We start from the raw sequence: 11,541 nt of genomic DNA, 5'->3' as shown, positions 1-11,541 counted from the left end.
GCTATCACTAGGTGAGTGATAAACGCAGAACAATACTAGAGACTAAACAGAAACATGGAATGGCTCGGTAAAGCAGCTAACACTAGGAGAGTGATACATGCAGAACAATACTCGGCCACTTGAGCAGGATCTGAGTGGGTGTTATATAATCTGTGTAATAGCTTTCAGGTGAGCGTGTGATTGGTTACAGCTGTGTGCAATCAGTGCAATGGATGATGCGAAATGTAGTCCGGAGTGACATGTAACAGTCTGTGTGGTGTGAGAGTCAATATGATGAAGAGGCGACCTCTTGTAGCAGTCAGATGGAAGTCTATGGACAGAATTCATGACAACTTTAATAACAGAAGGATATATCTGCTTCAACAGCTCTGCCTCAATCATAAATGCAGACCAATTTGTCATTTTTTCAGGGCTCTGCTTATTGGGTCGAGTCCTGTAAGCTAAGATATGAAATGATCATGAATTAGAATTCAATGATTTAGTTTGCTAATGCAGCAAAGGACATGCACAAGGTCTTGCAGTATTAGTAAGACTTTGTAAACGGTAAATCAATTTGATAGGTTGAATTCAAACTAATGCCAAGGTTGATTTTTATGAACAAATATTGTGGGTAAGTAGCAATTTTTCTTTTATATAAAACTAAAAGTCAAAAGTGGATGCTTTTTCTTTTATATATGCAAACAAGGTTTTCAATAAGCAGATGTAAATTTTGTGGAAACCAGACTGAGATGTTGGCAGTGACACAATGATCTTGACTTATAACAAGGGCATACTGAAATTTCTTTCCTGTTTACTATTTGAGGTTAGTGACAAGAAAGTGTTACTGTACATTAGCTGGAGTAAAATCTGATTTACTCATTTAATAACAGATGGCTGCGTTTTGATGGCTCATACAATACAGTGTGCTGTGACTTTAGTGAGATTTGGTGTCTAAAACGTGTAGCGGTGGAAGAATCGAATATTTTCAGAATTGGACTAATCAATGAATATTTTGGTTGAACTTCATGTGTCTTGTAAGCATTAATTGCATGAATCCACTTTCAGTTTTAATTATGAGAACGTATTTATTATAACTGTTTGCCTGCATGGAAAGACATCAATCAATCAATCAATCAATCAATCAGTCTTTTCAATTTTTATTAAAAAAAAAATGTAATCAAATTTTTAAGCTACTCTGTACAGTGCATACTTTCTGACCCTCAGAAAAACGGGGCGATTTTGTTGTTGTGCCTTTAAGACACCTGAATTCCCTCTTCACATTTAGATTGAGAAATTGTGCTTTGTTGAACTTACTGACAAGCAAGTTCAACATAGTTTTTAACTACTGTATCCCATCCTTTGCATTTTGACAGGTCGCACTCACAATACAGTCCATGCTGAAGTGTCTGACATCAGAAAGCTGGTATGAGTTGTTTTTGCACCTAATTTTAATGAATACTCTTGTTTTGTTTTGAGATCTGAAAGTAACAGTATGTTAGTACATCAAACGTGTTTATTTGAAAAGGAACATATGATTCCTCACTGATTCCATATGACCCATTTTCCTTTGAATTTATTGCATAATTCTGAGTTTATTACGGCATCTAAACCTTTTAAGCACATTTTGAGTTAAAATATGCTGTTTTTTAATTTATTTAATTTTTTTCACCTGTTCATGGAATCTCATACCACCTTTACAAAGCTAGTGATTCCACAGTTGTATTAATAGTAAAAGTGATTTTTTTTGTGTTTGGTTAGATACTGTTACCATATACATATTTGGTAAGGGAGGACAGAGATTAAAAGGTTAATTGGTGTTCTTAAGAAATGGATTTGTTTGCCTCATTATTTTTTATATACTGATAAGCTTTTATACATAAAAGTCTGTTTTTATTTAATTTAATTTTATTTTATTTTGCACAATTGTACAGGAGGGTAAGTCTGATTTCTATACATAAAGATTTACAAAGTTTAGCAAATGGGCTGTTTTCATTATAAGACAAGCCTTTTATTTCAGTGTAAATGAATAAAATCAATGCATTTAACTATTAATGGACATCTCTACTGTTTGCTAATGAAAAAAAGACTTGAGTAATAAAACTGCCTTGAGGAACTGCAAAATGCAAAGAAATCATCTTTTTTTTTTAATGGATGTGCTCATTAAAGGGTTACTGCATCCCATTCTGCTCACTTCACACACACACACACACACACACACACACACACACACACACACACACACACACAGACAGACAGTCTAGCTCAGCACTTGAGCTGAGAGATGAAACACCTGTCAATGACATCTTCAGGTCAAGTACTGGGCACATCAACCTTGTTGTTGAAGACCCCCTTTTACATGTATTCTTGTATGGATGGAGGAGACCGTAGAAGCTCCATTTATCTTGAGTTTTAGACATATAATCCAGGTTAATTTAAAAGGAACATAAAACATCTCTGAGCATACTTGCAATGGGAGTATGTTTACACTGACCTACATATTATGGTAAAACATGGAATATTTTAATCCATCTATACGTAATACGGTATATGTGATCTGTCAGAGGGCCTGAGGGATTACATTGCATATTATTTTATTACAGGCCTGTGAGCTACTTTGAGCCACATTTACAGCTCAGAAATATCAATGAGAATATGTTCTGTCACATGGTGGTCTTGCTAGTAAATATTGAAATGACTGCTACATTATGCTTGTTTCCTGGAATAAACACAATAAGAATATCCAGCATAAATATGGATTTCATCTCTCAGGCATTTGAAACTCACAGCAAAGTACCTGAGTGTCAAACGCTTTTGACAGCAAGTGTTATGTGCTGCCATATATTAAAATGAATGAATGCTTCACAGCTCAACTGGCTGTGTTTAGCCATGGGGGAAAATGAATTTGAACATGAAATCTGAAAGAGGGTTCAATTTATTTCTTGTCTCGTTAAAAATGAATAGATAAATTAATGCCAAAAATACAAAGAAATAGAACGAATGTTCTTTTTTGTCATCTCTGGTGTGGTTTGGAAATGTTAATTATTATTATTATTTTTAATTTACTTTATAAGAAGTCAAAAAAATCAACAAAGGGATTTTTTTTTTTTTACTTCTAAAAAGTACAAAAAGAAGTAAAACAACAAAGACAATCTAACATTCACAATTTTAGATTGATTTCACAAAGCTAATTGCTGTTTAACAACAAAAGTACTCTTTGAAGCCTGTATGTGATTTTCCAATTTCACTTTTCCCTGGTTAGGTGCACTTTTAGTTGTACGTCCTCCCGCTGGGATCCCAGGAGACAATATAGCTCCCTGTAATTGATTCACTTGTTAATGCTGACGCTTAGAGACAAACAGGAGCTCTTGCGGACGTCCTTGTCCAAGCTGGAAACAATTTAGGACTTCCAACACTGTGTGTCCCACACCCTAGCAGTGGGGGAATAGACTTGGTATTGATATACGTCTCCTCTCGTTGAAGCCAGGAGAAAAATCAGCAGCGGTGGGCCTGTGGGAGAAACTTTTGTAGCAAGATTGATGCACCCCATGTTCACAATCCATGTTAATTCCAGTCATGTTACTCCATAGATCAGTAATTATCTTGTATTGAAAGCTTCTAGAGTGCTCAAATCCTCATGTAGCCATGGAAGTCTTCTCACTAGAGTATTGAACACTCTTTACCAGTTCACAACATTTTTTTTTTACTATAGTTATAAGAAGACAATGTGCATTAAAAAATCTTTGTATACTGTTGTCATAGTATATAAATAATAAACTGCAATCTTAAAAATGGCGGTACTTTGAATGAAAACTTTTTTTTTTAATTGAAGCTGAAGTGTGTAATGTCTGTGCCACCTAAGTAATCAAATACTTTCAAAGACTCTCCCCTTCTGCCATTGGTCAGACAGACAGATAGCCCCGCCCCAAACTCATGCTATTAATTTTATTTTATGCACCACAGAAACAAGTGCACTGCCATCTTTAGAATTTTGTGTTTAAACTTTCCATTTCTGTGGCATTTCTGACGAAGAGTAATTAGTTGCTAAAGTAAATTTACTTATTGTATGAAACTCCAAGTGACAACACAAAGTCATTAAAAATATCCTTTTTACTAAAAGTCCTTTTTACATTCACACTTTGCATTAGTTTAAATGAGCAGATTTTCACATCTCAAAACAAGGAATGACTACTGCTTTACAGCACATAAACATACATCTGAAAATATTTGTTTAGTTTAAATTCCAGTCTAGAAAATTTTACTTACATCAAGCACTTCAAAAATATGGGGTGACAAATTAACAGTACAGTACAGTACAAGACTACTAATTTACAAGACTACTGTTACGGGGTGAACGAGACGTGAGACGTGCGGATCCATGTGCAAGGCTTTATTTGCAAAGGCGTGGTCAATAAACAGGAAAGGGTCAGATAACACAGGTATATCACAGGCAAGACAAAGAATATTCCTAGGGCTAGCGTGGGTCTTCGATCGGCGAACAGTATCCAGAGGGCTTGACAAGAAGGATTGAGTTCAGCTCATGAAAAATGGGGGCAAAAACAAAGTGTTGCGTTTATAATTTTGTTCAGTGTAGAACTGGGAACTAGGACCGGGAACTAGGAATGGCTCCGCAATGCAGCTATCACTGGAAGAGTGATATGCGCTAACCAATACTCGGCAGTTTGAGAAGGATCTGAATGAGTGTAATATAGTGTGTGTGTTTGATTGGTTACAGCTGTGTGCAATCAGTGCAATGGATGATGGGAAATGTAGTCCATGGTGACGTGTAACAGTCTGTGTAGTGAGAGAGTCAATATGATGGACGAGTGACCTCTGGTGGCGATCGGATGGAAGTCCATGGACAGGATTCGTAACAACTACAGTACAAGACTATTCTCCTTGAATGTTATGAAATTGCACATAGAATAATATGAGCTATCACAGCTTGAAATTTCATGTCATTAACATGTTTTACACGTTTTCCAGATCCAATGCCAATGAAAATGTGGGCAGGCATGTTTCACTCTATTCTTATCAATTTTGAGTTGCGTCTCTAGTGCATTTTGCATATGGTCATCCATGGTATGTGGAGTTTCTAATCATGTGCTGCTTTCCATATAAGTCTCTTCTGAGGTTCAGTGTCTTTTTGGAACAGAGCTACTGTGTACTTTTCCATCCTTCTCTATCACCTCAGCTTGTCCTTTGAGGAACAGGTTTTAATTACTTCCCTCAGTAGTTAATAGGGTGAGGCTTGGTGTGATTGCAAGGTTTCACTTCCAGAGTTCTGAGTCTAGTTGTTGTTCTATGAGGTTCTCTGCCCCCAGACTCCATACAGATACATATGCATATGCACATACACACACAAGTAAATTCAATGCCATAACTTCCACTCATTAAAAGATAATTAGGCTTATTAGAATTTTAGCCTGTTATTTTCATCTTAGCATCTTCAGCCAAAGAGGTGTGGACTAAAATTAGAATTAAGGATCTGCAGTGCATTTGATAAATTATATATTTTTTCCAAGCTTGTAGCAAGAAGTACATTATAAGATATTTGTTTGCCTTCATATGGCATTAGATTTATTACAGTGAACCCTTAACAATGTTATGAAATAATAGGCAAAGTACAGGGTAACAAGGAAATAATAAGGCTATGAATGGAGCAACTTGTGAAAAATGCTTCTATCACCTAATATTAATTTCTTATGTTGAATCCCCCAATTACTGCCTCAAGTATAACCATGCATCCTATACTAAACACAAAACATCTTGTGCATTCAAAAATAAAAATCCCAGATCCCAAGTCATACTCCATTTTATATTAGTTGTATAATTAATGTTTTTTTTTATGATACATATCTTTTAATTTCTCATAGAACATATCTGTAACACTTTACAATGAGGTCACATTTGTTAACATTAGTAAATGCGGTCACACACAAGTTTTGCCTCAAACTCGTACTTACTGCTTATTAATAGTTAGTAAGGTAGAAGTTTAGATATGGAGTAGGATTAAGGGATGTAGAATATTGTCATGCAAAATAAGGCATTAATATGTGCTTTATAAGTATGAATAAATAGCCAATATGCTAGTAATATGCATGCTAATGAGCAACTAGTTAATAGTCAGAACTGGTCGCCAAACTAAAGTGTTACTTAATAAATGCATTAGCTAAAATGAACTAACAATGAATAACATATATACTTTAAAGCATTTATTAATCTTTGTTATTAGTTAGCAACCGTAACGGACGAGCATGACAACAGAGCTGGGGATCCAAATGCAGGCTTTGAGAGAGCATGGTCAAAACAGGCAGGGTCAAACACCAGCAAACAACATTGTCCAAGGGTAAGGCAAGGCAAGGCAAAAAAGAAAAAAGAAAAGAAGAAGAGTAATCCATATAACAGTTTAGGGTCAGGGCAGGCAGTATAAAATCACAAAAATCAACAATACAGTCCAAGATCAAAAACACAGGCAAGACTAGGCAAAGAACAAGGCAAGGTAAACAAGGGAAATGTCCGGTAATGTCTGCAATGCTATACAATTGTCAGATTCTGTTCCTTGTTTTGTGTGTGTTTTGCTCCCCATGTGCCTTCCTTGCCCTTATTTGGTCTTCCTGTTCCTGCCCTGATTGTGTTTATTTAATCCCAGCTGTGTCCCATTGATTTCCTTGATTAGTCCCATAATATAAACCCTGTGAATGAATGACAGAATTCCAGACCAAAAACAGAACAGTAAGCGGCGCCCCCTTTCCCCTTGTTTGGTTTCCATTTTTTTAACAGTTTTTGTTTCCTGTTTGCTTCCCTCCGCGATCATGAAAATCGACGCTCGTTTCTCCGCCTTAGCCCGCAGAGATCTCCCCTTCTTCGAGTATGCCTGGGAATTCGGCGGGCTCGCCGTGGCGATGGCATTGGATGACGCCACCATCAATTAGCTGTTCTGGCTTGGGGCCAACTACTATCGCCCCATGATGTACTCGTAATACAAAAAAAAGTACACTTTAATATCACTAATCAAGCATGTAAATAGGCATATACTTAAAGTGTACTAAGTGTACTTGAAGTTGTTCCAATTTAGCACATAAAAGTACACTAAATACACTTAAAGTTATGCTTTACTACAATTTAATTACAATTAAAATATACTTAGTACAAAATTAGTTGTTCCAAAATAGCACACTTCAAGTTAACTAATCATTAACATACTTAAAGTATATTGACAATTAGTCTGGCTGCAAGTATACTTGGCATATTTTTTTTTCACTAGGGAGGGCTCCAGTTCCCATGTCGAGCCCAAGGAGGGCTCCAGTCCCCATGTCAAGCCCAGGAAAGGCCACTGTTCCCGAGTTAGGCCTACAGAGGGCCTCTTGATATTCTACCCAAGGAATTTTTTTTGGGGGGTAGTATGGGTCTGTCCGTAGTGGCCGGGCCAAGTGGCGAGGCCAAGGCCACGGAAGCCGTCCAGCCATGGCCTCCTGAGTTCCCTACTCCGCCATGGCCTTCTGAACGGTCTGCTCCACCATGGCGCCCCGAACTGTCTGATCCGCCATGGCCCCCTGAGTTCCCTACTCCGCCATGGCCTTCTGAACGGTCTGCTCCACCATGGCGCCCCGAACTGTCTGATCCGCCATGGCCCCCTGAGTTCCCTACTCCGCCATGGCCTTCTGAACGGTCTGCTCCACCATGGCGCCCCGAACTGTCTGATCCGCCATGGCCCCCTGAGTTCCCTACTCCACTATGGCTCCCCGAGCTGCCTACTCCGCCATGGCCTCCTAGTCTGCCTAGGAGTTTCTCCTTCTGAGTTTCCCTTGTCTGGAATTGTACGTCAATCCCCGTGTCCTACGTGTGATTTACCTGTTGAAGAAAATAAAGCCAATGTTTATTCTGGATTCTCCTTCGTCTCCTCGCTCCTTCACAGTAGGCACACCGTGACAACAATACTTTGCAATGTGTGTGTATGAGTGCAGCCTAAATAGACTGTTTGATGGGCAACAGGTGAGCATGCAATCAGTTCCTATGCATAGGATTATGGGAAATGGAGTCCAGGGTGAAAAGGTGATGGAGACATCTGGTGGTGAGTGGGAGGAACAGCAGGGACCGCATTCTTGACAGTAACATATTCATTGTTTCATATCCATTGTTTGATCATGTTAGTTCACAGTAGATTATCTAATGTTAACAACTTTTGATTTCTGAACATAAATGCTGAAAAGTTAATGTTGAAGTTAACAAATGAAATCTTATTGTAAAGTTTTACCATCATATCATATAATACAACATATAAATGCAATCTGCTATTGTTTTTTCTTCTTCTTAGGTTATTGAAATGCCCAGGTCTTTGTTTTACAGTCACACAATCAAGATCAGATAAATCAGTGGAACACATCACTACACATCACCATAGTGATTCATCAGAACGGATCTCATATACTGCTCTAAGAATCTGCACTTATTTTGCATTTTGAAAATAGACTGTAGAAAATAGATGTAGATTAAATGCTTCAAAGACATAATTAGCATCTTATTTTGCATTTTTGCACTTATATTGTTGTGCATGTCAGAATTCGCATAACAAACCATTATGGTGAATATGGCTTTGCCAGAGCATCAGCGTTTCCTCATAAAGCTGCATATTTGCCCTGATTCCCTGCTTCAATTATTTTCCTAACAGGACTCACAGCTTGAGAAGGGATGAATCATTCTGAATAAGGTTATGATGTACTCAATCAGAGGCAGATCATATATCGTTCATCCACGAAAGCCGCCTCAGCATGCTTCACGCCCAGGCACGAGAGGCAGCGATCGTGACCATCACCCAGCGCCAGGTAACGACCGCATCCAGAAACGCTCGGTTGATACGTTGTCTATAGCAAGACCCACATCGTCTTTACAAAGACGTAACGTCAAGTTTGCCACGCAACGTCGTCTTTAAAAAGACGCACCCGAAATTGCTCTTTTAGGGGAAAAAGCTCTTTTAGTGTGCTGAGGCGCACAGGGGAGATGATCATCTGCAACACAAACAGGGGGTAGTGCAGCCTGGTGTGTGCAACCCACTCGACACGGGAAACCACCACCGCTGAAGCGCCGTACCGCCAACACGAAGAGCTCTCCAAGAGCGCACTGAACACGTTCAGTCTTCTTTTCTCAGTAGAGTAGTCAGGAGCAGAACGATGTGATCGCTCGGCTCTGAAGCGAAAAGCTGAATATGCGCTGCATCTGCTGCCTACTTATACTCACGCTGTGATCAGCAGCAGGTGGATGCAATAATCGCATGCCAATGTGCATTGGCTCGTTTAGTTTACACTCGAAGTAGATTGGTCCCTCTAAGCGAGATCCCAATTTCGTCGGTCCTCCGACGTGACGTCGAGAGTGACCGACTGAAAGGGAACTGAAGATTTCATGCTTGATTATATTTGTCCATTATATAAAGAAAACGGGATCCATTCCCAAGAATTATGCAAAACCCCAGGTATTCACCCACTACATTTATTATTAACCAGGTAATGGGAAAGGTCTGCAATCCCTACAATCCCTCAACTGATACATCAAGATGAGGTTTCTGAGATTATGTATATTTTGTATGTACTTTGTGTATTCTCTTTCACTGTTTTCGTGTGTTGGGAATATAAAATATATATGTAGGTATGTGATCCTCTCAACAAAATGTGAAAAATATAAATAATCATTGCAAGGGAGATGTTGTGAAGCTGATTCAGGAGTTTTGTTAGAATCTATGCGAAGTTTATTTAAAGCTAAATCCTAATTTGCATACTTCTGTCAGGCAGTAGCTGTAGTAGTAGTAGATCAGGCCTTTGAAATACATCTTGATACCACAGACCTCTTTGTCCAACAGTGTTTCTAGCTAACTGCATTACTTTAAAGAGGTTGCATCATGATCAAATATTACTTTATCTTTTGATATAAAACAGTTCAATACAATATGAAAATGTAATATAACTTCTATAAAATTTCTTCCCCAGTTAAAAGAAAGGAAAAATAAAAAAATAAAAAAAAATAAATAAAAAATTACAAACCTCTACTGCAACTGCAACTTACTGATGAAGGTGAAGGCACCAACAGGAACCACCCACATTTTCACACCAACAATGCAAATTTGCTGTTTGGAAACTTGACCCACCCAGTCATGGTGATGTAAATATGCAGGATACATACAGTAGTATTATTACTAAACACCAGAAAAACTACTGCTCTGCATCCTCTTCCAAAAGAGGTTAAGAAACTTTTGGAAACTTTAGGAAAGTGTTTATTTATAATGTTGATTGTTTTATGTCACAGTTTAATGAAGAGCTGTTAATGAAAATAAAACAATTGGGAAAATAAAACAATATAAAAATTAAATAATCCTTTAACTCTTTAAACATACTTCTTAGGTATATATATTTTGTTGATGGTCCCGAGATCTAGATTAAAGTTGAGGGGTGACTGTGCTTTTTCTATTGTTGGGCATATATATAAATAGCATCCCGGTTTCTCTCAGATTAGTTTAATCGGAATCTGAATTTAAATCTAAGTTAAAAAACATTTATTTTTTTTACCCAGGCTTGTAACTGTTCCCAGAGTCTCAAACTCCATCACGTATTAGTGTTTTGATATTATCCTCTCTTATTGCATTATGGTCTATATTGTTTAATATTCACTTCTTATGTGTATTTTAGTATGGTTTTGCACAGCACAGTGGTCATGTTACGGAAGTATACTCGGAACACAGAGAGATGGGTAAGTAGGAGTTTAATGACAACAACTGAGTTCAACAGGTAACCAGGAGGATAGACTTGAAATGGTTACTGGAGTCGTGGGGTGATAAGTCTCTTTCTTACAGGACCAGGAGATCGGGAAGGAGCTGAAGACCAGGGGCACAGAGACGATGGAGGACTAGGACAAGGAGAACACACTGGGGAGATAACAGGAGGCAAGTTCAGGTTCAGACACTTTGTTAAAGAGAATAGCAATGTAGCTATTGGCATTTAGTCCATTACGTGTTAACGAGACCAGACGCTGTAGTGAGGTGCTGGGTGTGCTTATAAAGCCAGTTTGATGAAGGTGCAAATGGGTGGCAGGTGCGTGTGATTAATACTCAGGTGAGGGAGTGCGCTGGGATTGGCTGGTGAGGAGACCTGGCTGATTAGTAACAGGTCAACTACTGTTGTTTTTTAATTGTGCACTATAAATAAATTTTGATTTGATTTTATGCATTTAAAAAATTTTATTAAAATTTTATTTTTTTGACAAATTTTAATTTTTAGCTGCGATTTTGCATTTTGTTGCATCCCATTTTAAAAATAATTTTGGTTTTCCAAAGTAAAGGACGGTAAACTACAAAAATGTCTTGAGATCCAAAGTATTTGGGGGGCCTCCTAAACTTTTCTGGGATGAGGCCAACCAGTGACTGTGCATTTGTGTGAAGGAATTAAACCAAATAGTTAATTCCACCCCTTTTGTCACAGAAAGAAGCTCTCTAAGTTCTAAACAAACATCACCTGCTTCTCAGTTCATTTTGTTTTTTCAATTTAACAAAAGACTCATCTGAATGAGCGAATCCTTTTA

General features: G+C 38.0%; 1 long non-coding RNA gene across 1 annotated transcript; it reads left to right on the top strand.

Annotated features, from left to right (window-relative positions):
* Nucleotides 1-9,387: 9,387 nt before the first annotated feature.
* Nucleotides 9,388-10,901, top strand: LOC107714836 (uncharacterized). Its single transcript, XR_001637035.1, has 3 exons — nucleotides 9,388-9,445; nucleotides 10,653-10,713; nucleotides 10,817-10,901. It is a non-coding gene; the product is annotated as an uncharacterized LOC107714836 (long non-coding RNA).
* The last annotated feature ends 640 nt before the right edge of the window (nucleotides 10,902-11,541 follow it).

Source organism: Sinocyclocheilus rhinocerous, unplaced genomic scaffold (assembly GCF_001515625.1).
Source record: "Sinocyclocheilus rhinocerous isolate Xijiao unplaced genomic scaffold, SAMN03320098_v1.1 scaffold1350, whole genome shotgun sequence".
Classification (NCBI taxonomy): Eukaryota; Metazoa; Chordata; class Actinopteri; order Cypriniformes; family Cyprinidae; genus Sinocyclocheilus; species Sinocyclocheilus rhinocerous.
The sequence above is the reverse complement of the archived record's forward strand: the minus strand, read 5'-3'. Positions and strand labels throughout refer to the sequence as shown.